This window comes from Odocoileus virginianus, chromosome 16, assembly GCF_023699985.2.
Source record: "Odocoileus virginianus isolate 20LAN1187 ecotype Illinois chromosome 16, Ovbor_1.2, whole genome shotgun sequence".
Classification (NCBI taxonomy): domain Eukaryota; kingdom Metazoa; phylum Chordata; class Mammalia; order Artiodactyla; family Cervidae; genus Odocoileus; species Odocoileus virginianus.
In genome coordinates this window covers 36,122,215-36,145,564 of record NC_069689.1, presented here as the reverse complement: position 1 = coordinate 36,145,564, position 23,350 = coordinate 36,122,215, and the positions used below count along the sequence as shown (strand labels likewise).

General features: G+C 36.5%; 1 long non-coding RNA gene and 1 other non-coding gene across 5 annotated transcripts in view; one reads left to right on the top strand and one right to left on the bottom strand.

Annotated features, from left to right (window-relative positions):
• LOC139038728 (uncharacterized) overlaps nucleotides 1–23,350 on the bottom strand; it is a 526,586-nt gene that overhangs the window by 422,795 nt on the left and 80,441 nt on the right. The window lies entirely within an intron of this gene.
• On the top strand, nucleotides 13,411–13,483 carry TRNAW-CCA (transfer RNA tryptophan (anticodon CCA)). Its single transcript has one exon. It is a non-coding gene; the product is annotated as a tRNA-Trp (tRNA).

The following is a 23,350-nucleotide window of genomic DNA, read 5'->3' as shown; positions in this document are numbered from 1 at the left end:
CTTCTCCATGGACCGTTGAGCAGTTTTGGTTCCATGAAAAATTCAGTTTTATCAGTTGTGGAACCTAATTGGAAATGAAAAACATGGTGACATTGCCTGACAGCTTTTTTTGATGCCCAGTGAAATAGAACAGTGAGGCATAACATAGACATGGCACCTGCAGTATGTGGTGATACCCAAGGATGCAATCAACAGCAGCACCTGTAAGCATTATGGTACCCAGAAGAAACAAAAATGGTTCTGAGATGACCAACAGGTCTCAGAAGATACTGTATAATTTAGTAGAAGCAACAACTTTGCTCACTATATAACATGTGGTCATTCAACCAACTTACCAAAGAAAATATCTGAAGCATTCATCAGGAACTCCAAGATATATTTGGAGATACGAGACTTTTGAAACATGAGCAAAGTGAAATCTTGATTATAATCATTAGTACAAGCTCACTGTAAGACATGAAGAAATAGACAGTCCCAATGGACTTTGTAAGAGAAAAGCAGAAGGGAGAGAAATTCATCCTAATTCTCAACCAATTTCTAGAGAAAGATGTTCATTTGCTGAGCTTGCTATTAGCAAAGAAGTTGTAGCACCATCCACCAAATTATTCCTTGGTACCAGGGCTAAAAGAGAATAAAATGATGACAATAAAAATGATGTCATGACTCCTCTTGGGTCATGGTAAGGGTATGTATGGGCTTTCATATCTACTGTTTATCCAGGGAGAGCTGAGGAGTCGAATCAAGTCTCATAAAAGAACCTGAAACAACAGGATGCACACCAGAGAGAGTAAGTCTGCCTGGTGAATTTGGCAGTTATTTTATGTTGATTCTCTCTTTTCCTGTCACAGTTGAGAGCCTGTGATTCACTAATCCATCTCTCCTAAATAGCACTTATTGCTCAATATCCCAAGAACAACTATATTTCTTAGTGTAACCAAGTAGAATAACAGCAAGAAAGATCACATGTTTTCCAGTCACAGAGCAGCATTTATTAATGAGAACATATATCTTTGCTTTTGTAAAAACATGAGTAGTATGCAAATGTGCTGAAACTTGATCTTCTCTCTTCACCTAGCAGTGTAAATAATTATAAAATCTATATTTTAAAACTCGCCTAGGCAGTTATACCACTTCAGGATAAGCTCCATGAGGGCAAGAATTTTTATCTGCTTTGTTCACTGCTACTAGGACCTAAATTGTGTTTGACATGGGTTAGATGTTCAATTTTTAATGTGACTAAGCTCAAGATAAAATATAAGTGCCACTGATTTTTAGAATGAGGATGGTTTATTTTGAGTATCTGGAGAAAACAGTTGTAAACTTTCCAGGCTTAGAGAGACAGACATATTTTTAAAAAATTTTTTTTTCATTTATTTTTTATTAGTTTGAGGCTAATTACTTTAACTATTGTAGTGGTTTTTGCCATACATTGACATGAATCAGCCATGGATTTACATGTGCTCCCCATCCTGAAACCCCTCCCACCTCCCTCCCCATCCCATCCCTTTCTCCATATCCATTCAGTTCAGTTCAGTCACTCAGTCGTGTCTGACTCCTTGCAACCCCATGAATTGCAGCACGCCAGGCCTCCCTGTCCATCACCAACTCCCAGAGTTTACTCAAACTCATGCCCATCGAGTCAGTGATGCCATCCAGCCATCTCATCCTCTGTCGTCCCCTTCTCCTCCTGCCCCCAATCCCTCCCAGCATCAGGGTCTTTTCCAATGAGTCAACTCTTCGCATGAGGTGGCCAAAGTACTGGAGTTTCAGCTTCAGCATCAGTCCTTTCAATGAACAGCCAGGACTGATCTCCTTTAGGATGGACTGGTTGGATCTCCTTGCAGTCCAAGGGACTCTCAAGAGTCTTCTCCAACACCACAGGGCAAAAGCATCAATTTTTTGGCACTCAGCTTTCTTCACAGTCCAACTCTCACATCCATACATGACCACTGGAAAAACCATAGCCTTGACTAGTCAGACCTTTGTTGGTAAAGTAATGTCTCTGCTTTTTAATATGCTGTCTAGGTGGGTCATAACTTTCCTTCCAAGGAGTAAGCATCTTTTAATTTCATGGCTGCAATCACCATCTGCAGTGATTTTGGAGCCCCCCCCCCCCCCAAGTAAAGTCTGACACTGTTTCCACTGTTTCCCCATCTATTTGCCATGAAGTGATGGGACCAGATGCCATGATCTTAGTTTTCTGAATGTTGAGCTTTAAACCAACTTTTTCACTCTCCTCCATATCCATTTGATGAAACAATATTTGTTATTAATGTTAATTAATTATGAAACATTTGAACAGCAAATTTACTTTTTTGTAGCTCTATCATTTACTGAGGAAGGTATAATAAAATGCTTTACAATAATTTATAATGATTAAAATATTTTACATTGTTGAACACTTTAAAATGATGGTGGGTTTTTAATTTTCTCCTTGAGGTTCTGTCTGTGTGCTGGCCCACATTGCAGATTTTGAAATTGCCAGCCTACAGAACTGCATGTTGCCTGTGCCAATTCCTTATCCTGCACACACACATGTTTTATTTGTTCTGTTTACCTGCAGAGTCTCACCAAATACACTCCTCAACTTTTTCTCCTTCTTTTTCTTTTATTTTGCTCTTAATACTGTTATTGAAAATCTCCTTCTTGTTAATGTAAAAGGGAAGGTAGACATGTATTCTCATTTCCAGGTGGATCCAATCCTTTGTATATCTTTTGTTACTTTTGTTAGCATTATCAATTAGGTTTCCTATCCATGTCTTGCACAGGTGTGTAATAATATTGTTTCTACTACTTTGTATATTTCTTATTTATTTTGCTTCTGAATTTACATTCAAATTTTCAGAGGATAACTCCATATTCTTGGATGGGACCTTAGAATTGTGCTTGCTTGACTCTAAGTTTTGTGATTATTAGAAAGCACCTGGGCCTAGAGAAGATTCCAGGGTCAACTGAAATTTGCTTGTTTTAAAATTTAGTTAAGCCACTCAAATTCTCTAAGATATACCTATTATATAGTTTTGATAAGTTAGTAGCCATATTTTCTATAAATGACATAGGTTTTGAATTTATTTTTATTTTTTTATTTTTATTTTTATTTTACTAGTTGAAGGCTAATTACTTCACAACATTGTAGTGGTTTTTGTCATACATTGACATGAATCAGCCATGGATTTACATGTATTCCCCATCCCGATCCCCCCTCCCACCTCCCTCTCCACCTGATCCCTCTGGGTCTTCCCAGTGCACCAGGTCCAAGCACTTGGAGAGACAGACATATTTAAGATAAATCATAAAATGTCCAGATCAAGATGGCAGAGTATGAAAATCTTGAGGTCACCTCCCATGGACATGCCAAATCTGTAACTACATATAGAACGACTATCTTTGAGAACAAACTGAAGACTAGCAGGATAGATTTTCTACAACTAAAAACGTAAATAAAAAGGCCAAAATGAGATGGATAAGAAGGGCAGAGACACAGGCTACTCAGAATCCATACCCCCAGTGCGGTGATTCACAATCAAAAGAGATAGCACAACTGCAGCCAAGGCCTCTCTGAGAAGCAAGGGGTCCAAGCCCCAAGCTTAGGGAACCTGCACTGGGAAGACAAACCCCCATAATGTCTGGCTTTGGAAACCACGGGGCTTATGTCTGGGACAGCTGATGAGCTATGGGTAGCTAAGACTGTTACCCAACTTGAAGAATCATGCATAAACTCACTAACTCTAAGCCCCAGTGCACAGGCAGCAAGTTGGGTCAGACAAGGAGGAAACTAATTAACTAATTTTAGGTCACATGCTGGAGAGGCAGGGATCTGGTAGAATATTCTCCAGGGACAGAAGGGCTGAAGGGTTCCTCTTGAGTGTTATTATTCTTCTTACATCTAGCTAATACAATGTACCTTGCCCTGGTAAGGTACTGAGCACCAACCTCACTCAACCTACCCACCAATGGTAGACATTAACGGATATATCATCTGGAGAGAAAATCAAAAAGGATACATCAGGCTTTAATGACATATTATAGCAGACTGAATAAATATACACAGTATTCCACCCCCAAACAGCAGAACACACATTTTTTTTCAAGTAAATATGTAACACTGTCCAGAATAGATCATATGCTACACACAAAAGAAGTCTCCATAAGTTTAACAAAAATGAAGCTATGAGCCATGCCATGCAGGGCCACACAAGAAGGATGGGTCATGGTGGAGAGTTATGACAAAACATGGTCCACTGGAGAAGGAAATGACAAACCACTCCAGTATTTTTATCTTGAGAACCCCACGAACAGTATGAAATGGCAAAAAGATATAACACCAGAAGATGATACCCTCAGGTAGGTAGGCGTCCAATATGCTACTGGGGAAGAGAAATAGCTCCAGAAAGAATGAAGAGGCTGGACCAAAGTGGAAACAATGCCTGGATGTGGAAGGAAGGAAATAATTAATACAAAGCTGAAATAAATAAAACATAAGACTTAAAAGACAACAGAAAATAAAAATAAAACTAAGATGAACAAAGAAAGATGTGAAAAGAAAGATGAACAAAGTTGATAAATGTTTAGCCAGACCCATCAAGGAAAAAAAGCCAATAAATAAACAAATAAACAAAAGTATAAATGAAAGAGAAGTTACAACTGACACCAAAGAAATCCAAAGGATCATATGAGAGATTAGATGATAGAGATCAGATCATTAGGTAAGAGATTATAACAAACAATTATATGCCAAAAAATGGGACAACCTAGAAAAAAATGAATAAGTTTCTAGAAACATACAATCGTCCAAGAATGAATAAGGAAGAAAGAAAATTTTAAGAGACTAATCTCTATCAATGAAATCGATTCAATAATTTAAACTCTCTGAACAAAAGTTCAGTAATTTAATATCACTGAACAAAAGTTCAGGACAAGTGAACACTACCATATATTTAAGGATGAGTTAATACCTATCTTTCTCAAAAAATTGAAGAGGGGGGAGTGCTTCCAAAATTATTGTATGAAGACAACATTGACCTGATACCAAAACCAGATAAAGATATTACCAAAAAAAGAGTACAAAAAAAATCCCTTTGGACATAGATGAAAAACCTTAGCAAAATATTAACTTCATTCAACAATACATTTAAAGAATTATACACCATGATCAAGTGTGATTTATTCCAGCAATGCAAGGTATGCTTGAATATCTGCAGATCAATGTGATCTGCACCACATTAACAAAACAAAGGATAAATATCACATGATCATCCCAATAGGTATAGAAAAAGTGTTTGACAAAATTTAATATCCATTTATGATAAAAACTCTAAAGTAGATAAAGAGGAAACATACCTCAACATAATAAAAAGCGTATATGACAAACTCACAGCTTATATCACTTTACTCAATGATGAAAAGCTGAAAACTTTCCCTCTAGATCAGGAATAACAATGTCCCCTTTCACTACTTGTATTCAACGTAGTATTGGAAGACCTAGCCACAGCAATCAGACAAGAAAAGAGATAAAAATAATCAAAACTGGAAAGGAAGAAATGAAACTGTCACTATATGCAAATGTTGTGATTTTACATATTAAAAAACCTAAAAATACCAGAAAAAATATTTGAACTAATAAATTCAGTAAAGTTCCAGGCTAAAATATTAATATGCAAAATTTTGTTACATTTCTTTCTCCATATTAACAGCAAACTATCAGAAAGACTAACTGACATTTACACCCACATCAAAATGAATAAAATTCACCTGTACACTGAAAAATATGACATTGATAAAAGAAACTGAAGATACCAATAAATAGAAAGATAATCCATGCTTATAAATTGGAAGAATGAATATTGTTAAAATGTCCATACTACCCAAAGCATTCTACAGATTCAATGCAACCCCTATCAAAATTCCAGTAGCATTTTTCATATAACTAGAACAAGCAATTCTAAAATTTGTATGGAATCACAAAAGACTGACACAAAAGCAAAGGCTTCATGAGAAAGAAGAAAGTGGAGGCATAGCACTTCATGATTTCAAACTATATTATAAAGCTGTAAAAACAGTATGTTTTGGCACAAAAACATACATATAGATCTGTGGAACTTAATAGAGAGTTCAGAAGTAAGCCCAAGTTTATATGGTCAATTAATTTACAATGAAGGAGGAAAGAATATACAATGAGGAAAGGACAGTCTCTTAAATAAGTGGTGTTGGAAACACTAGGCAGTCACATGCAAAAGAATAAAACTGGACCACCATCTTATTTATACCACACATAAAAATTAACTAATAATAATTAAAGACTTGAATTTAAGATTAAAAACCTTAAAACTCCTAAAGAAAACATGGGTGGTAATCACCTTGATGCTGGTCTTGGCAGTAATTTTTTTGTATCTGGCACCAAAGCTAAGGCAACAAAAGCAAAAATTAAAAAGTGGGATATATGAAACCCAACAACTTCTGCATAACAAATAAATCCATCAACAAAATGAAGAGAGAACCTATCAAACTGCAGGAAATACTTCCAATTCATATATCTGACAAGTGGTCAACACAGTTCAGTTCAGTTCAGTCTCTTGGTCGTGTCCAACTCTTTGCAACCCCATGGACTACAGCACGTGAGGCTTCTGTGCCCATCACCAACTCATGTCCATTGAGTCAGTGATGCCATCCAACCGCCTAAAATATATAAAGAAACTCATGCAACTCAACATAAAATAAATAAACAAAAAAGAGGCAGGGCACCTAAATAGAGATTTCTCCCTGGAAGACATATAGATGACCAACACACACATGAGAAAAATGCTCAGTATCTCCAATCATCAGAGAGATGCAAATCAAAATGAGCTATTACCTCACATCTGTCACAATGGCTGTTATCAAAAAGACAAAGAACAAGTGTTGGCAAAGATATGGAGAAAAAAAAATTCTTATTTACTGTTGGTGGGAATTTAAATTGGTCCCATCACTATGGAAAACAATATGAAGTTTCCTCAAAAACTTAAAAACAGAACTGCCGTACAATCTGTGATTCAGCCTCTGGATATTCATCTGATGAAAACAAAAGCACTATTTTGAAAAGATATATGTACCCCTATGTTGATTACAGCATTACTTATAATAGCCAAGATATGGAAACAATGTAAATGTCCATCAATAGATAACTAGATGAAGAAGATATGGTATATAGAAACAATGAAATATTAGTTGTAAATATAAACCTTGCCACTTGAAACAACACGGATGGACCTATAGGTACCATGCTAAGTGAAATAAGACATAAAAAGACACACACCATATGATTATATTTTTGTGTGGTATCTTAATAACAAAACAAATGAACAAATAAAACAGAGACTCTTAGACACAAAAAAGCAGGATTTGGGGGTGCAGAGTGAAACAGATGAAGGGGATTAAGAGGCACAAACTTCCATTTATAAAATGTCAGAGGAATGTAAAACAACATAGTAAATATAGTCAGTAATACTGCTTCTTTGTCTAGTGACAGAGGATTACTAGACTTATCATGCTGATCAATTTGTAATGTATATAAATGTCAAATCACTATGTTGTATACCTGAAACTCATATTGTGTGTCAACTACACTTTAATCAAAAATAACTTTGAGATAAAGAATACATTTTGTCTCTGGAGATATCAAAATCATTAGTTAATTAAATCATGAAATATAAAGTGGACATGGGTCACTAAGAGATTTTTAAAAATGACAATCCAGGCAGAAGCCAACATAGTAATTCAAAATCTGGATCTGAAGAACATATTGTGTATACAGAGAAGAATGAGTAATTCAATGAATTTGTGCAAGGATACACTTTAGAGAGAAATACCAGTGGAAAGGCAGGTTAATGTTAAGGTCAATGTAAGGTTAAATAAAAGGCCCTGAATGTCAAGTCACAGGGCATAGACTTTATTCAGTGTGGAGAAGCTTCTCTCCATTTTCGTGCATGAAAATGAAAATCACAGCTGAGTCTTAGAAAAACTAATCTAGCAAAGCAGTCCAAATTCATGAGGATAGAACTAGAGGTGGAAAGCACGATAGAAAGGAAGATCATATCCTTCATGAATTTCCTAAAAACAAAACCTAATAGCAAGGGATTGCTTTCTCCAATTGATTTCATCTCATTTTAAAGAACATGAGTTTGTATAATTTAATTCTAGTGAGCAGAAAAAGATTTAAGATAAAATGTTATAAAGTCTAGAATTGTCATTTTCTTGGATTATATATTAAGAAATAATTATTATTCTTAAAGGCCTTTAGGCATCAATTCTGGAATAGTAAAATCTAAGAGTAAAAATAGCTTTTACCACAGAAGATAGAAACACGAAGAGAAAGGAAAAATCCAATGGCAGTAGATAGCTGTAATATGAGAAAGGTGTGTTTGGCAGAAAAAGCAAGGAGGAGATGAGAAAGCACAGTATGGCGCAACACCTAGGAGTATATTCTGCAGGAAATAGTCCACAATAAACCGCACAACCCACAGGATGCATATATTACAAAGATAGGCTTCAGGGAAAAAGTAAAACTCAGTTACAAAAATTTGTACAATGGGAAGTACATCCTTAGAAATTGATTATCTAAATCCCAAACAAATAGGAGGACTATTCATATAATTCATTTTGGTTTGAAATTTCAATTATATTGCTTTACTTTCTAAGAACCATTAATAACCACTAAAAGAATAAATGCTTGAATCTGGGTTTGTTCCACCAAATATCTTTTCCCCTGAATTGGTGCTCAGGTAAAGTTGGACACACAGGATTGGTGTCCAGCCTTTAGAGAGAAAAGGATGAGAAAAGGGTAACTGCCTGATTGGCATTCTGAGAAAGTATGGCAACATGAAATGAACCTATTTTATGTTGGTCTCTCTGTACACATTTCTAACTTTTATATATAAGAAAAGGAGAGAGATTACTCTGTTCTTTCCCCACTCTACAAATGCCTTGACAAATTTAAGAGAATAGAAATTATATCAAACATTTTTCCCAAATTACAATGGCATGAAAGTAGAAATCAGCTATAGAAACAAAAACAGGAACAAACAAACATGCAGAGACCAAACAAAATGCTACTAAAAAGCCAATGGGTCAATAATGAAATCAAAGAGAAAATTAAAAAATACCTCAAGGCAAATGAAAATGGGAATACAACTTTCCAAAATATACAGGGTGCAGCAAAAGCAGTTCAAGGGATGTTCACAGCCATATAGGCCTTCCTCAAACAAAAAGAAAAATCTCAAATAAACAACCTAACATATCACCTGAAAGAATTAGAAAAAAAAAGAAAAAAAATCCCAAATTCAGCAGAAGGAAGGAAATAGAAAATATCAGAGAGAATATAAAGATTTAATCAAAGAGTTAGTTTTTTTAAAAGGATAAACAAAATTAATATGCTTTTGGCCAGGCTTACCAAGAAGAAAAGAGAGAGTACCCAAATAAAATAATAAGTGAAAGAGAAGAAATAATGACTCATAGCAAAAAAATCATGAGAATACTACGAACAGTTACATGTCAACAAACTGAATGACCTAAAAGAAATGTACACATTTCTAGAAACATACAGCCTGCAAAGAGACTGAGTCAAAATGAAACAGACAATTTGAACAGACCAATCCCTAGAAAGAAAATTGAATATGTAATTAAAAAAAACACACACACAACTAGCAAACTAAAGTCCAGGACCAGATGGCTTCACAGGGGAATCCACTAAACATTTAGTGAAAAGCCAGTATGTATTCATCTCAAACTAGTTCAAAAAATTAAAGAGGAGGAAATACTCCCAAATTCATTCTACAAGTCCACCATTACCCTGAAACCAGAACTAGACAAAGACACTATGACAGAAGAAGCTTACAGGCCAATATCTTTGATGAATATAGATGCAAAAATCCCCAACAAAATATTAGCAAAACCAAATCCAATAATACATTTTAAAAAGGGGGGGGATCATACACCATGGATCAAGTTGGATTTTATTATAAGGCCTGAACATCCATAAATCAATCAAGGTGGTATACCACATTAGTAAAAGGATAAAAATCACACGATCATCTCAGTAGACACCAAAAAAGAATTTGAAAAAATTCAACACATATTCATGACATAGCTCTCATCAAAGTAGGTATAGAGAGAACATATCCCAACATAATAAAGGCTAGTAAACATAGCCAACATCATACTTAGTAGTGAAAAGTTTAAAGCCTTTCCACTAAATTCAGGAAGAAAGATAGAATTCTTACTCGCACCATTTCTACTTAATACAGTATTGGAAGTTCTAGTCACAGAAATTAGACAAGAAAATGAAATAAAGGCATCCAAATTGGAAGGGAAGAGGTAGAACTGTTACAAGTTTCAGGTGGCATGATAATTTACGTGTGTGTGTGTGTTCAGTCGCTCAGTCATGTCCAACTCTGTGACCCCATGGACTGTAGCCCACCTGGCTCCTCTGTCAATGGAATTCTCTAGGCAAGAATACTTTACATACAGAACCCTAAAATCTCTACCCCAGAAATTACTGAAACTAATAAATGAATTCAGCAAAGTGATGGATACAAGATTAATATACAAAATATATTGCATGTCTATGCACTAATAATGAAATATCAGAAAGAGAAAGTAAAAAAAAAAAAAAAAAAACATTGAAAATCACATAAAAAATTACCTTGGAACAAACCTAGCCAAGGAAGTGAAAGACCTATACTCTGAAAAACTATAAAACATTGATAAAAGAAATTAAAGATGATTCAAAAAAATGGAGAGGTATCCTGCATTCTCAGAATTAGAAGAATTAATACTGTTAAAATGGCCATATTATCAAAAGTAATCTGAAGATTTAATGCAATCCCTATCAAACTACCCATGACGCTTTTTGGAAAACTAGAACAAATAATCCTAAAATTCACATGGAAACACAAAAGATCTCAAATTGCCTAAGCAGTCTTGAAAAAAAAACAACAAATTTGCAGGTTAAACCCTCCAGAACTTAGACTATACTAAAAAAAAGTGTTACAGTAAGCATATAGTTCATATTAGCACAAAAACAGACACATAGATCAATGGAACAGAATATAAAGCCCAGAGACAAACCTACATACTTTTGGTTAACTAATCTATTACAAAGGAAGCAAGAATATACAATCGAGACAGTCTCTTCAACAAGTGGCATTGGGAAAACTAGACAGTCACATGCAAAACAATGAGATTAGAAAATTCCCTTATATATAAAGGATATGTGACACAAAAATAAACTCAAAACAGTTTAAGGACCTAAACATATGGCCTGAAACCATAAAACTCCTAGAAGAAAACATAGGCAGAACACTCTTGGACATAAATTGTGGCAATGTTCTCTTGGACGTCTCCTAAGGCAAAAGAAAAAAAGTGGAAATAAACAAGTAAGGTCTAGTTAAATGTAAAGGCTTTTTCACAGCAAAGGAGACCACTGAAAAAAACAAAAAGCCATTCTACCTACAAAATGAGAAAAAATATTTGCAAATGATGCAACTGCCAGGTAATTAATAGTCAAAATATACAAACAACTTATATAGCTCAATATTTTTAAAAAGTCAGAAAATGGATAGAAGACCTAAACAGACATTTCCACCCAAAAAACATAGAGATGGCTAACAGGCATGTGAAAAAATGCTCAGCATTACTAGTTATTGGGCTTCCCAGGTGGCACCAGTGGTAAAGAAACTGTTTACCAATACTGAAGACCTAACAGACACAGGTCCAATCCCTGGGTTGGGAAGATCCCCTGGAGAAGGGCATGACAAACCACTCTACTATTCTTGCCTGGAGAATCCCTATGGACAGAGGAGCCTGGAGAGCCACAGTTCATAGGGCCACAAAGAGTCGAACATGACTGAAGTGACTTAGGACACAGCATTAGTTATTAAGGAAATTAAAATCAAAACAATGAGATAACGCCTCATACTTATCAGAATGGCTATCATTTATATGCCTACAAATAAATTTTGGAGAGGATGTGAAGAAAAGGGAACACTTGTACACTGTTGGTGGGAATGTAAATTGGTACACCCACTGTGGAAAACAATATAGAAGTTCCTCAAAAACTTAAAAATAGAACTACCGTATGATCCAGCAATCCGACTCCTAGGTGTATATCTGGAAAAAAACAAAAACTCTAGTTTGGAAAGATCTGTGCATGAATTCATGCTCAGTCACATCCGACTCTTGCGACGCTATGGACTAGAGCCTGCCAGGCTCCTCTGTCCATGGGATTTTCCAGGCAAGAATACTGGAGTAGGTTGCCATTTCCTCCTCCAGTGAATCCTCCCCACCCGGAGATCGAACCTGCATTGACTGCATCTCCTACATTGGCAGGAGAATTCTTTACCATTGAACCACCTGGGAAGCCCTTGAAAAGATGCACACCAAATTCATAGCAGCACTATTTACAATAGTCAAGACTCAAAAGCAACCCAAGTGCCCATCAATAGACCAATAGATTAAGATGTGGAGTGTGTAAACACAAACACACACACACACACTGGAATACAACTCAACCAAAGAAAAGAAAGAAGTACTGCCATTTGCAGCAATGTGAATGGACCTGGAGTATATTATGCCTAGAGATGCCACTTACATGTGGAATACAAAAAATAATACAAACGAGTGTATATGCAAAACAGAAAGACACAAAAATAGAAAACATAACTTGTGGTTACCAAAGGGGAAAGGGAAGCAGGAAGGGCCAAATCTGTTGGAGGGCTGACAGATATAAACTACTGAATATAAACCAGATAAACAGGAGTATACTGTAACACAAGAAATTATATCCACTATTTTGAAATAACCTGTAATGGAGTATAATCTGCAAAAGGACTGAATCACTCTTCTGTATACCTAAAACTAATATTCCCAAAGTTTCCAAAGTGAAGTAGCTCAGTCGTGTCTGACTCTTTGCGACCCCATGGACTATAGCCTACCAGGCTCCTCCGTCCATGGGATTCTCCAGGCAAGAATACTGGAGTGGGTTGCCATTTCCTTCTCCAGGGGATCTTCCCCACCCAGGGATCAAACCTGGGTCTCCCACATTGCAGGCAGATGCTTTAACCTCTGAGCCACCAAGGAAGCCCCTAATATAAACCATACTTAAATATATACTTAAATTTAAATATATGCTTTATACTTAAATTTCCTTTTCCAGGGGATCTTCCTGACTCACGGATTGAACCCAAGTGTCTTATGTCTCCTGCATTGGTAGGCGGGCTTCTTTACCACTAGCTTCACCATAACAACGAAAGTAAAAAGGTTTTAAATGAGATTCAATTAAAGCAAACAGAAACTTAAGTCATCAAAGGCGATTCCCTATGTCTTTCCATCCCCATCTAGGACATGCATCACTGGCCCAGAATAGATGAGATTGGGGCTTCCCTGGTGGCTCAGAGGTTAAAGCGTCTGCCTCCAATGCAGGAGACCCAGGTTCGATCCCTGGGTCAGGAAGATCCCCTGGAGAAGGAAATGGTAACTCACTCCAGTATTCTTGCCTGGAGAATCCCATGGACGGAGGAGCCTGGTAGGCTACAGTCCACGGGGTCACAAAGAGTCGGACACGACTGAGCGACTTCACACTGAAGAACGTGTTTAGATTATAACACAAGTTCATTTTATACTTCGGAGTGTTGAAAAGCCTTTGTGGTAACATTCTCCAGGAAGCTATGTCTTAGCCCTTGGGTTCTACTTAGATAGCTAATCCTTAATGAAGGACATTCTGCTAAGAGCATTTCAGAGATAAAAATACATTAGTATATTTTTAAGAATTTCAACTGAAATTAGATCAGGTCACCTGATGCTTTTCTCTTTCCTAAAGGGTCTCCCTCTCTGCACCCAAGCAGGACAGATATCAGGTCAACTACTCTAATTCCCTTCCCTTCAGCAAGTGAAATTTTTATAGAAGAGTAAAGAGAGTTTTTATTTCTGTACCTAGGTGGATTTGATTTCAGTTTCATGTCATTTAACTAGCCCAATATTGACCATGGTCTATATTCTAGTTTAAATGCTATTTTGGCACTTTTTCCATGAGACAGCAATCTCCTGTACACTAGACTTCTTCGTCATAAAAATCCTATTTCCTAAGACTTTGATTTGAGTTCGTATTTTGGAAATCTTAGTAAGGTTCTCACTTGTGAAAGGAAGATTTAAACTGTCATGAAGATAGGAAGAGTATACTTAAGTACATAACATTTTAGTAACAATTTTTTAACATTGAAACCATTCTCAAATATGTTTTATTAATGATAGAGAAGTCAGGCCAAAATGTGCTATGAAAACATATTCAGTGCAACATAGAAAGTATGCTGCTCCTATTGTCTACACATTTAATTTAATATGACAAATTTAATTTGAAACCATAATGATTCTAAAAGTGATAGAGTTGATAAAAATAAGTCAGGAATGTTTGTAAGCAAGCAAATAAGGGTATCATCTAAGAAGCAAATGCTAAAATTAAAATTCAAAGCAGTTAAAAGTCTCATTATTTAAAGTTTACTAAAAGCATTGTATTTTTTCCTGCAATAGTTGGAATAGATGTTACTTCTTGCCTTGAAAACGTTTGTTTGGTGTATAGCCAGTAGGAATTTGCTATGTGACTCAGGGAGCCCAAACTGTTGCTCTGTGACAATCTAGAAGTGTGAGATGGGGTGGGAGGTGGGAGGGAGGGCCACGAGGCAGGGGACAATCTCTGATTCATTTTGATGTATGGCAGAAATAAACACAGTATTTTAAAGTGATTATCCTTCAATTAAGAGGTTTTTTTTAGTTTCTTTGGTTTTTAGTGGTTTTCCTTGAATAATTCTAAACTGTGACATGATAAACAAATCTTTAGTACTGCCTACTTGCTTATTTTCTATGTTTCAAAAGAATCTCTTGGTTCTGTACTTTTTTTATGAATTTTGATTTTTTATTGATTTTTATTGGTTCAAGTGAGTAATGATTAATGAATGCAACAATTTTTTTAGATTGAAACAGATTTGGAAATACATTTGAATTTACTGTATCTTATCTAATAAGCTGGACTCTGAGATAAATTGATATTATGTAGGAATTTCTTCAAAATAATCTGAGATGATGACATACGCCCAACAAGATCTGAAATGAGCTGATAATTATTGAAACTTTAAGAGTTTCTAAGGTTTAAGAGTGCTTGAAGTTCATTAAACTATTCTTCTACTTGACAATGTTACACTTGAAAATTTTTATAACAAAAGTTTTTAAAAATTTTAAATGGATTATGAAATTCCTGTCAGGCTAACTCTCTTGATATTTTAGTACCTTCTTTCTAGTCACTGTGAGAGATACCATCACCATTTATTGCCAAGAATTTTATTTTTCAGTACTGATTTAACATGAAAAGTAACAAACATTTGGTGAGCTATTAATTTCATTATTTGTGATGATTTGGCTTTCCATCTCATCCCTCTGAGTCTCTCACTGCTGTTTAAAAAACGAATTCCCAGAACACTTCATGAGAGACCTTCAGATATTTCAATTTTATTACTATTCTAAAAGAAGAAAAGATAGTTAAAAACTTGTTCAAGGTCACAAAGCAATTTGCTACAAAAATCAGCCTAGGAAACCAAAACTTCATGGTCCTGGAAATGAGTGCTAATCATTGGAGAGTTCCTTAATTGAGACTAAGCTAGAACTGTTGCTTCGATTGAGACTAAATTAGATTATAGACAGTCCTGTACTCTTCCATGCTCTTCCCTGAGCGTCACTGGTAGTCATGCACTAATTCAAATGAGTCACCTCCAAATTTAAATCAAAAACGTGTTTGGCAATAACTACAGGCTTTATGGATCCATGTAGAAACTTCCTGGCAGTGCTCTCCATCAGTCACAGTGTCATGACTCATATCAGTCATCATGAGGAAGGGCTGTCAATGTCACCAACACAGACCCTGGATGAATAATCAGTGTCACATACCCTGGGTAAGCTGCAGTAGTTAATCAGATTGATGTTGTCATCCATGAAAATAGTGAAGGTCTTACAATTATATTCAGAGCACATAGGGAGAGTATTTCCTGTTCAAATAGCTATAATCCTTCTCTAATGAATAAGCAATCAAATATTTTTGAGTCTATAGATTAAGCTTTGACTGAAACATAAATATTTCAGGATTAGTACCAAGGTTACTTCATTAAAATAGATTTCCCAAGGGAACAAACTGCCAGTGTACTGCCCTGAAGAAAATGTTGAGATATAAAATGTGTTTATATATCCCCATTTGCCCTCCATTAGTGAACTATAGTATAGAATATTTTAATTTAAGTTTCATAAAGGCTAATAAACACCATGAAATTATTTCAGACCTGGATCTTAAAAGGGGAAATAAAATGGTAACTGCTATTTCCAATTAAATGAAGTGTTAGTTATTATTGCCATGTAACAAATTATCACAAACCTAGAGGCTTATAACAGCACCCATTTGCTAACTTACTGTTTTGAAGGTCAGGACAGCACAGCCTGACTGGGCTCTCTCCTCAGAATATCAAGATATAAGCCAAGCTGAGTTCTTGTGTGGGACATCTGGGGAAAAGCCAGTTTATCCTTGGAGGAGGCAAAAATTCACCTTCTTGCTATGGAAGTCCTATTCCTTGCTTCTGATCAGCCAGGACCACTCCTAGCTCCTAGAGGTTGCCCACATTCCTTGCCATGCAGTCTTCTTCATCTTCAGTCAGAAACAGCAAATATGTTTGATATCTGGTATCTCTCATTTCCTTTTCTGTGACCAGCCAGAGAAAAATCTTTGCTATAAAGAGTTTGTTTGATTAAAGTTGTCCCACCTGGATTTTCTCTCAATCTCAGGGTCAGCTGATTTGGGGCATTAAATGTATCTGCAAAATTCCTTCACAGCAGCACCTGGGTTACTGTTCGATTGAATAATTGGGATAAGGTGTGTGTTTACCAGGGGTCAGATTGTAAAGTCCATCTAGAATTCTGCCTATCACAAATGGTATCATATACAATAAAATTGTACTAGATCTCCTATATCTAAGTATTTATTTTAAATTAGCAAAATAACAAAATCTTCAAATTTCCTATATACCTTGCATCTTAGTCCATGTGGACTATGTGGGCTGCTATAACAGAATATCATAGACTGGGCAGCTTATAAGCAGAAATTTTTTTAACATAATTCTGGAGGCTGAGAAGTCCAAAATCAAGATAGACTCTGTAAGAACGCACTTCCTGGTTCACAGATAGCCATCTTCTTACTGTGTCCTCACATAGCAGAAGGAACAAAAAGGAGCCCTATGGGATTTTTTTTTAAATAAAGGCACTGATCCTATTCATGAGGGCTCTACCCTCATGATCTAGTCAATTCCCAAAGGCCCCAACTCAAATATCACATTGAGTGTTAGGATTTAGCAAATAAATTTGGGGAGGACACAAATGTTCAGTCTATAGCATCTTGTTAGTACATGTACACCTTACAAGTCTGGGCATCAGGATTTTGATATGTTTTGTTTCTATTCTGGCTGTTTTTAAAACACTTTAAAAAATGATTTTTTTGCTGCACTTGGTCTTTGCTGCTTTGAGAGGGCTTTCTCTAGTTGCAGTGAGCAGGTCTCGTGTTCACGGCAGTGCATGGCTCTTCTCGTTGCTGGTGGCTTCTCCTGCAGCAAAGCCCAGGCTCTAGGCATGAGGGCTTCGGTAGTTGCAAGTCACAGGCTTTAGAGCATGGACTCAGGAGTTGTGATGCACGTGTGGTGCACGTTGTGCGTGCATGTTCCATGGCATGTGGAATCTTCCGGGACCAGAAATCGAACCTATATCCCCTGCATTAGCAGATGGATTCTTATTCACTGCACCACCAGGGAAGTCCATTCTAGCTGTTTTAGAGTTTCTTTTCAGCTGGTCATATTTAACAGTTTTTCCCCTGTAATAGAGACTGAAGCTTAGCAATGCACTATTTTGCCCATGTACTGATATATCTAGGCTAAAGCATGTACTCTTATTTGCCAGCCCAGTGACTTTCTAATCAGTTTTGCAGATTGTCAGTATGACTGCTTATGACAAATGGCACTTGTATATAGATGCAGAAAAGAATATAATTTAACTACTAAATTTGTACACTGAGTTGTTGCTGTTGAGTGGCTAAGTCGTGCCCAACTCCTGAGACCCCATGGACTGTAACACACCAGGCTCCTCTGTCCATGCGATTTTTCAGGCACAAATACTGGAATGCATTGCCATTTCCTTCTCCAGGAGATCTTCCCCACCCAGGGATCAAACCCACGTCTCCTACACTGGCAGGTGGATTCTTTACTGCTGAGCCTCCAGGGAAGCCCCACATTGAGTTTCTGTAGCTAAAAGCAATGGTAATGGTTCTCCATCTATCTCCATATTAATCTTTTGGTTTTTGTAGGAATTTATAGTTTACTACTCAAATGGAATAAAAGTCTAGCAACTACTGATTGGTTTATCAGGAAAAGCATTATCATTTTTCTCACTGATTCTGGCAAGGATTGATTTTTTTTTCTGAAAAAAATACCAGGCAAGCTCAAGGTCTATCATGATTCAAACATCCTTTGCTTGTTTAGTAACTTGCCTAAACTAAATCTGTTGACTATGTCTCAGTTGTGTTATGTCACTGCCGATGTCTCAACTTGAGGAGATTTTCAAATTCTTGTTTTAATTTTTAAGGTTGGCTTGCTAGGGATTGGCCTTGTATCTGCATAGATTGTGACCAACCAGATGTTGGTCATAGGTTGTACTCAAACACTTTAATCCAAGAAATATTTTCAACCTCTGCCCAAGGTTCTGTGTGCAAGTTGGGGAACATATTAAAAGTTCAGCAGTTTTCAGGTGTGCTCCAGGTTCTCCTAACATCAGACTGTCTTGATTGTCATCTGTGTCTGAACATATAAAGTCTGGATTCTGTTCAGGCTTTCATGAACATTTATGCAGACTTCCAGTTAGCCAGGGATATGAGGAAAGTTATCAAGCCCTCCTCTGACTATCTCGTTTCTTGGATACTCTCATTAAAATTTTATCTAGGTCATGGTAGCCTCTTGCTAAAAGCAGAATGGCAACTTCAGTCTAGCCAAGCTGATGGCCTAGTGACTTGCTATCAAGTTCACTACTTTTACTGACAACACTGCTGAGTACAGGTTTTTCACCTTCCATTCCAAATCAAAAAATACCCATCCAAAAGTAAAGTTTCCGGTTTTCCTAGCCTGCCTCACCCTGGTACAATAACTGCATTATCCAACTGGGAAGCAAGGGGAATAGCCCTAGGCAAGAATGTCACTACTTCCTCTGAACTCTCCTGAAGTTCAGTCATTTATAATGAATTAACACTTCTCATTGTTGCACACCTTTGGTAGATTTCCAGAGCCCTGAAATGGTTGTTTTTGGCAGAATGTCTAGTTGACTTTTAGTTGCTTCTTGAGGAAAGAATTTGCTGACCTCCTCATGTTGCCATAGCAAAATGTTCACTCTCAGGCCTGACTTTTTGATCTAAGGTCAAGGGCTATCTTATCTCCATATCAGTTTTAAGCAAAGTACTGCCATGTTTATGGTTTGTCTTCATTAAATGAGATTCTGCAAGGAAGCAATTTTCAGTTTCATTACCCAGTTGAATGAGAACAACTCAGTGACAAAAACAAGTACCAATTAACTAAATGAAAAGTTCAAGCTGTGAATTTATCTTCAGGGCAAACTGTAATAATTTGAAGGACAGCAATGGGAAGCAAAGTATACAAGTAACACAAGATAAACATTCTGGAAGTTGAACCTGCCTATATTGTTCATTATAAATTATGGATAGATGGATTGATTTTACAGATAATATGCACAATAAACAAGTTCATTTATAATATGCAAGCATATAATTTATTTAGACTATAGCTTGGACTTAATGTAGGTCATTGAATTGAAATAAATTAATCTCAAATAAGGCTTCCCTGGTGGCTCAGGTAAAAATCCACCTGCAATGCAGGAGACCTGAGTTCAGTCCCTTGATTGAAAAGATCCCCTGAGGAGGGCATGGCAACCCACTCCAGTATTCTTGCCTGGAGAATGCCATGGACAGAGGAGCCTGGCTGTCTATAGTCCATAGGGTCACAAACAGTCAGACACAACTGAGTGACTAAGCACAGTACAATCTTAAATAGATATGGCAATTTTATTTATAAAATATTTATCAAGTTTAATTATATAACTTGAGAGGATAACATGTTTAAGAATAGTTTTCTTAAACATATCTGCCATGCATTTACCATAATAAAAATGCTGCCTGGTAAAAAGCAGACAAACTTATATGGTTGTCAAGAAAAATATTTTTAACTGAATATAATAATTCAATTAAAAAATTGAAAACAGTTAAAAGTTGGGGGAATAATGCAATTTTTAAAATGTATTACTAACAAAATATTGCCAACTATGTGGGGAATCACAGGAACTCTCTATGTGCTAGTGGGAGAATAAATTACTACTGCCACTTTGGAGAACAATTCAGCATTATCTAATGAAGTTTTTAAAAGCACAATTATATGACCCAGTAATTCCATTTGTTCCAAAGAGACATATTCAAGGAAAGGTCAATTAAAATGTAGGCACTATATTGAAAGGTATGAAAATAAATAGATTTTCAACATATCAACAAGTTTAAAAAAGCAAGTTAGGAAGCCACCTAGTATGTTACCATGTATATAATTTTTAAATTATTCATGCATAAACATAAGAAGTTAAGATTTAATATGAGACAGTGAAAGAATACATTCCAAATTCGAAGTAGAGGTTGACTCTGGAGAGGAAATGAGGAGAATATAGTGCTGGGAAGGAGTAGAAAGGTGACTTCATATCTCTCACTAAAGATTATGAATTTGAAAAACAAAGGGAAATATTAATCTTGTTAATCTTTACTGATAATACAAAAATGTGAGTTATATTTTTTTCTATATATTTCTAATTTGTAAAATATGTAACTGTTAAAAAAAGGGGGGGAACAATATCAATACAAATGGGGCTATAAAACATAATTATTTAGTGTACCCATCCAAATTACCAACTAATAGTACCAACTAATACATTTCCAAAGTATTGCCATAAGGTATATGACTGAGTGATTGAATATTCAATAAATTCATTCAGAAAGAATGGAGAGATGGAGCCAAAGCAAAACAACACCCAGTTGTGGATATGACTGGTGATGGAAGTAAAGTCCAATGCTGTAAAGAACAATATTGCATAGGAACCTGGAATGTTAGGTCCATGAATCAAGGCAAATTGGAAGTGGTCAAACAGAAGATGGCAAGGGTGAATGTCGACATTTTAGGAATGGGTGAATTTAACTCAGATGACCATTATATGTACTACTGTGGGCAAGAATCCCTTAGAAGAAATGGAGTAGCCCTCATAGTCAAAAAAAGAGTCCAAATGCAGTACTTGGACGCAATCTCAAAAATGACAGAATGATCTCTGTTCGTTTCCAAGGCAAACCATGCAATATCAGAGTAATCCGAGTCTATGCCCCAACCAATAAGGCTGAAGAAGCTGAACAAGTCTATGAAGACCCACAAGACCTTCTAGAACTAACACCCAAAAAAGATGTCATTTTCATTATAGGGAGCTGGAATGCAAAAGTAGAAAGTCAAGAAATATCTGGAGTAACAAGCAAATTTGGCCTCGGAGTACAGATGAAGAAGGGCAAAGGCTAATAGAGTTTTGGCAAGAGAATGCACTGGTCATAGCAAAGACCCTCCTCCAACAACACGAGAGAAGACTCTACACATGGATATCACCAGATGGTCAATACTGAAATCAGATTGATTATATTCTTTGCAGCCAAAGATGAAGAAGTTCTAAACAGTCAGCAAAAACAAGACAAGGAGCTGACTGTGGCTCAGATCATGAATTCCTTATTGCCAAATTCAGACTTAAATTGAAGAAAGTAGGGAAAACTAGACCATTCAAGTATGACCTAAATCAAATCCCTTATGACTATACAGTGGAAATGATAAATAGATTCAAAGGATTAGATTTGATACACACAGTGCCTGAAAACTATGAATGGAGGTTCTTGACATTGTACATGAGGCTAAATGGTTGTCTGAGGAGGTCTTACAAATAGCTATGAAAAGAAGAGAAGCGAAAGGCAAAGGAGAAAAGGAAAGACATACCCATTTGAATGCAGAGTTCCAAAAAATAGCAAGGAGAGATAAGAAAGCCTTCCTCAGTGATCAGTGCAAAGAAATAGAGGAAAACAATGGAATGGGAAAGACTAGAGATCTCTTCAAGAAAATTAGAGATACCAAGAGAACATTTCATGCAGAGATGGGCACAATAAAGGACAGAAATGGTATGGACCTAACAGAAGCAGAAGATGCTAAGAAGAGGTGGCAAGAATACACAGAAGAACTACACAGAAGAACTACACAGAAAAGATCTTCACGACCCAGATAATCACAATGGTGTCATCACTCACCTAGAGCCAGATATCCTGGAATGCAAAGTCAAATGGGCGTTAGGAAGCATCACTACAAACAAAGCTAGTGGAGGTGATGGAATTCCAGTTGAGCTATTTCATATCCTAAACAATAATGCTGTGAAAGTGCTTACTCAACATGCCAAAAAATTTAGAAAACTCAACAGTGGCCACAGGACTGGAAAAGGTCACTTTTCATTCCACTCTCAAAGAAAGGCAAAGCCAAAGAATGCTCAAACTACCATACAATTGCACTCATCTCACATGCTAACAAAGTAATGCTCAAAATTCTCCAAGTCAGGCTTCAACAGTGTGTGAACTGTGCACTTCCAGATGTTCAAGCTGGATTTAGAAAAGCCAGAGGAACCAGAGATCAAATTGTCAACATTTGTTGGATCACGGAAAAAGCAAGAGAGTTCCAGAAAAACATCTACTTCTGCTTTATTGATTAGGCCAAAGCATTTGACTGTGTAGATCACAACAAACTGTGGAAAATTTTTCAACAGATGGGACTACAAGACCACCTTTCCTGCCTCCTGAGAAACCTGTATGCAGGTCAAGAAGCAACAGTTAGAACTGGACATGGAACAACAGACTGGTTCCAAATAGGAAAAGGAGCACGTCAAGGCTGTATATTGTCACCCTGCTTATTTAACTTATATGCAGAGTGCATCATGAGAAATGCTGGACTGATTGAAGAACAAGCTGGAATCAAGATTGCCGGGAGAAATATCAATAACCTCAGATATGCAGATGACACCACCCTTATGGCAGAAAGTGAACAAGAACTAAAGAGCCTCTTGATGAAAGTGAAAGAGGAGAGTGAAAAAGCTGGCTTAAAACTCAACATTCAGAAAACTAAGATCAAGGTATCTGGTC